Genomic DNA, 5,905 nt, shown 5'->3' with positions numbered 1-5,905 from the left:
AGATGCTTACCTGTATTTCATTGACTATGCAAAAAAATTTTGCTGAAGATAATTTTAAAATGGTTGCAGCAGTATATTGACAGAGAACTTCCAGAAATGCAAGCTGGATTCAGAAGAGGACATGAAATGAAGGACATCACTGCTGATATCAGATGGATCTTGGTTGAAAGCAAAGAATACCAGAAAGATGTTTGCCTGTGATTTATTGATTATGCAAAAGCATAATCAATAGAAGGGCATCCAAATCACAATTTAAAAAAAAAAAAAAAAGCATTCACCTGTGTGGATCATAACAAATTATGGATAACATTGCAAAGAATGGGAATTCCAGAATGCATACTTGTGCTCATAAGCAACCTGTACATAGACCAAGAGCCAGTTGTTTGAACAGAACAAGGGGATAGTGCATGGTTTTAAAATCAGGAATGCTGTGCATCAGGGCTGAATCCTTTCAGCATACTTATTCAATATGTATACTGAACAAATAATTTGAGAAGCTGGACTCTATGGAGAAGAATGTGGCATCAGGATTGGATAAAGACTCATTAACAATGTGAGATATGCAGATGACACTACCTTGCTTGCTGAAAGTGAAGATGACTTGAAACACTTACTGATGAAAATCAAAGACTACAGTCTTTAGTATGGATTATACCCCAACATAAAGAAAACAAAAATCCTCACAACTGGACCAATCAGCAATGTCATGATAAATTGAGAAAAGAGTCAGGTTGTTAGGGATTTCCACAATCAACACCCACAGAAACATCAGTCAAGTAATCAGACATCGTATTGCACTGGACAAATCTGCTGCAAAGGACCTTTTTAAAGTATTAAGAAGCAAAGACATCAGTTTGAAGACTAAGGTGTGCCAAACCCAAGCCATGGTACTTTCAATCAACTTATATGCATGTGAAAACTGGGCAATGAATAAGGAAGACTAAAGAGGAGTTGATGCCTTTAAATTATGGTGTTGGCAAAAAATACTGAAAATACTGTGGACAGCCAGAAAAACAAATAAATCTGTCCTGGAAGAATGTTCCTTGGAATTGAGAATGGCCAAACTTTGTCTCACTTACTTTGGTCATGTTGTTAGAAGGGACCACTCCCTGGAGAAGGGTATCATGCTTGGTAAAGTGGAGAGTCAGTGAAAAAGGGGAAGACCCTCAACAAGATGTATTGACACAGTGGCTGCAATAATGGGCCCAAGTATAGCAAGGATTATGATGGCGGCACGTGACCGGGCAGCGTTTCATTCTGTTGCACACAGGGTCATTATGAGTCAGAGCCAATTTGATGCACCTAACAACAGCAACAACTAATCACGACTATACCATGAGGCCTTAATCATGCCTATGCACTGAAGCTAATAAAGGCTCTGAACATGGAAATTCTAAGCACTTCCTGGTTTGTGAAAGACATACGGGAGTGTACTGTATCTTTTTGGGATAGGGAAGCTCCATGTTGGAAACCTTCCCAAACCTGGCCTCATGCATCTCTTCTTTATGCTGATCCTGATCTGTATCCTTTAGCTTTAATAAATCTATAATTCTAAGTACAGTACTTTCTAAAAGTTCTGAGTCATTCCAGTGAATTGTCAAAACTAAGTAATAGCAGAAGCCAGCAAGCGAAAGGTGAGGGAGTCTAGGGTAGGCCTCTGAACTTATGGCTGGCACAGCGAAGCAGTAATGACACCCAGCAAGTCAGAAGTAAGGGTATCATGTGGACTCCCACATTTGTGGTTGGTGTTTGCCTATTTGATGGTCTGAAGGACTTTTAACTTGTTAGACTTGACCTAACTCTGGGTGACTATCATCAGGAAGAGAGGTGCAGCATGAGTGGCTAGTGGCAGAAATGAACAAAGAAGTGAAAATGGGGATTTGTTTTAGCCTGATACTTGGCAACAGATTATTAGGATTCTGAGAATTCCACATTACACAGCTGGCATGTGAAGATTGCTTTATCCTCCTCACAAGTGGCTTAAGCAAAAAGAGCTTGCATTCCTCACATGACAAGGAGCATAGAGGTGGGCAGCCCAGACATCCTCTTCATCCCAGTTGGGCTCCCGTGATCTGTGCCAGGCCACATGACACATTTTCATCACCCTGCTTGGCCTCTGAGACCCTGCTCTAGGCCTCCCCTGCCATCCCTTATGGATGCCATCTTACCTGTCAGGCTATAACAACTACGCTGAGCCATGTAGATGGCCTTGTCACTTGGCTTGGATCCTGGGATCCCACAATGAGTGGCACTACTCCCCACCATCCTCTCCCATATACAAACACAGAATCTTCCTCCTCACCCTACTTGGTTCCAATAACCCATGCTGGGCCACCACTACACCCACTCCTGCTTGGCCATCATCTTCACCTGCTCATTTAGTCTGACATCTACAGCTGGACCCCTGGTATTGCTGCCCCACACAATGCTCTTCACCTCACTTGGGCTCCAACACCTCAGATTGTGCAGCCCAGCCCAGTGGTGAGCTGGAACTAGCTTGCTTGGCTTTCTAGATCAAATTATACACATCTCTTTCCAACTCCATGTTCAGTGACTTTATGGTCATAGCTTGAAATCAGCCATGACGAAAGTATACCACAGAAGGTGGCAAACATTATAAATCATCCCCTCCCAACTTGTTTTCAAACATTTACCCACGCACCACTGTCTCCCATGCAGTCAGATGCTTAATTTACTTTTGGACTTACAAAAGGAGGAAGGAAGGAAGACTTCTTGATTGTTTAAGTCCCCCCACAATGAACATCAATTATTTTTGTATTTTTAAAAATATAAGCAAGCAGTGATTACTACAAAGTTCTATTTGTTTTCTTAAAGATTACTCCTTATTTAAAACCAAATAAGAAATTATTTTAATTAATATAATAAAAAATTAGATTAAGATATTTGGCTAGAATTAATGATTAAATATTTACTTAATTCCTTTATTTTATTACATCAAATATATTTTGGCATAAAATAAGTGACCAAATGCACTTAAGAAATTTTCTTGCTCACAACCTTTGCAAACTAAATAGAGTGAAACTAAGTTGTTAAAATTTCTAGCTCAAATAATTTTCAGTAAAATCTTTAATCTTATAATTATTTCTATTTTCAAGTGAACATTGATTTTGTTCTATTACTTTTCTTTTAGTTCTGGCTAATTAGCTGCTTATTAACTCTTAGGTGATGATACAAGTTTGTATGCAAATCTTATTAGAAAACAAATTTGAATGTGTTTACAAAAAATATTTATTGTATTGTTTTGGTTACGTTTTGATTTTTTCATTCTTTTCTCTACGATTTTATACTGTATTTTCATTGATGATTCTCCTTGATGTCAGCTTTTTGGGAAAATATACAGAATGTTTTTATTTAAAAATGTGTCATACAAAGGGCTTGGGCAAACAACAGTGAAAGTCTTTGGCTCAGGCTGGAACTCATAAGCAGAGGGTCAGCAGATGCCAAAGCTCTTTAGAGAGAGACTTGGGTCAGGGCAAGTTGGACCAATGAAGAGCTGGACTCCAAGAGGACTCAAGTTCCCCACCCCCACTTAGTTGCTTTCCCTTTTTATAGAGCAATCATGAGAAAGGCCTTGCCAGCTGGGACAAAAAGTCTGAGGTTATGTGACAGCTGTTCAGGGAGTTAGTTGCCTGGAACGCCTGTTGCCAACACCTGTTGACCTTGCCGCAAGTTGCATTTGAGCACAGCTCCTCCTGCTGTGGGGAGGGGGAGGTTCTGGCTTCATTTAGATTGTTGCCAGGCAACTTAAGTCTTTAGGGTCAGTTGGCCAGACAATCCTATTTGTCTTTCCACAAAGTAATAGATAAAGCATTTTTTTAAGTAAAATTTAGATTGTTGAGAAGACATAAAATAGGACTTGTCTTTCTGTCTCTCTTCTTCAGATATTACAGACACAAAACAACTTCTACGTGATCTGAGTGCACAACCCCTGCAAGAAACAACATAGGGATAAATATTCCATAAAATGCTGTGATAATAATATCACTGATTAGGAGTATCTTCAATGGAGTGTGGTGATTTTACATTCTACTATTTAAATAATGCATAAATATAATGTATTGCATTGGGTTGATTTCAGTTAATTCCACAAAATTCTTTGTTTAATCATTTAGGGCTACATTTCATCATATCACTTCTAATATATTTTAACCCATCCTCTATCAATGCCAAAAAACACCTTCTCTCTAGACCTGTGCTATCTAATACGGCAGCCACTAGCCTTGTGTGGTTATATAAATTGAAATTAATTATATCAAATTAAAAATTAATTTTCTCAGTCTCACCAGCCCCATTTCAAATGCTCAATAGCCACAAGCGGCAAGTGACTACCTTATTGGATAATGCAAATAAAGCCCATTTCCATCGTTGCAGAAGGTTATATTGGTCAGTACTGCCAACTTTTGCCAGTAAACAAAATTTTGAATTGTCTAATGTTCAAGTTTCACCAAAAACCTGCTTAGGAGAAGCAGTATTTATAGAAAATTGGTGGAAGAGTGCTCATTTGTATGAGCACTTTGAGTTTTAGCCTTGAATAAAGTAAGACCATTAGCAGTGTTTTTGGATCATGGAATCTTAGCTCTCTACAGAACTGCTTTCATTGAACCACAATTTGGGATCTTGTCCAAGAATTCATTAAGAAATATTTCTGTGCCAGAAAGTGAAGAATTGCTCAACAATCAAATCAGCTTGATGGGGCATTCACCAGCCAAATCTGAAAGAAAATTGAGTAGCACGATAATCAATGATAAAATGGATTGCAGAATAAATCCAATATGAATGGAGTCCATATTGATGTAAATAAATACATGGAGAAAAAGGGAAAGTTTTTCCTTATGGTAGACTGCCAACTAATAAATGCAGAAATAATGATAGAATTAGAACATCTCCATGTGGCAATCACGATAGTCATAGCTGTTTCAAGCAAGAATCATTAAAAGATGTTAAAACTAGCAAGTGAAAGTTGGATATGAAACAGGATATTTATATAACATCAAAACATAAAATACTTATTAATTACAAATTTAAAAACACATAACCTCACAATGGAAAAGGCTGGCAGATACCTTAACCATAACAGTCCCTCAAGCTACACTTTATTCTTTTTCCTAATCTTAACACATCTCCCTTTCCTTTCCTAACACAACAAATTCCAAAATAAGTTCCCATTCCTGCCTTCCTCTGTTAATAAAACTACCACCTTTTCCCCTAAGCACAATAGGGTGTATTAATCAGCTTGTGTATTTTCACATTTTAACTATTCTACCCAAGTCAGGTCCTGAGGCTGGGTTGAGGCAAAAGAAGTCCCTGTCTATAGGTCTGTAGGGTGAACAGGACTGCCGAGTCTCCCCTGGTGATTCCTGTCACTCGACCCTTCTGCTGTTCTCCCTGCCAAATGCTCTGCAGAGTGGCTCCTTGTCATGTCTTTTCTTCCATCAGACCTAACACAGTAGAGTCTGTTCCATGCAGAGAGGAAGTAGGGAGTGATCACAGAACACTGGAAGAGTCAGGTTTCTAGGAGGGCGTTGTTCTTGAGCCATATTTTGAGGAAGATGAAGGAACACAGGAACTAGATGAGTATTTCAGATTGAGGGGTGAGACAAGGAGTAGTAAAGTGTTTCCAGGGTGAGTAGGGAGAATCAGCTACCTATGGGGGAGTTTGATATGGGGTTGCTATGAGTCAAAATCAACTAGACAGCATGTAATAACAACAACAACAGGCACTCCTGAAGACATTTTCATCTATGCCTTTCTCCCTCTTCCTATCCTATATAACCCATTGCCATCGATTCAATTCTGACTCATAGCAACACCCACAGGTTCTCCAAGGCTATAAACCTTTATTGAAGTAGATTGCCCTATCTTCGTCCCATGGAGCAGCTAGTGG

This window comes from Orycteropus afer, unplaced genomic scaffold (assembly GCF_000298275.1).
Source record: "Orycteropus afer afer isolate SDZICR_OR568_19922 unplaced genomic scaffold, OryAfe1.0 scaffold00073, whole genome shotgun sequence".
NCBI classification, from domain to species: Eukaryota; Metazoa; Chordata; class Mammalia; order Tubulidentata; family Orycteropodidae; genus Orycteropus; species Orycteropus afer.
Note: the sequence above shows the minus strand (reverse complement) of the source record.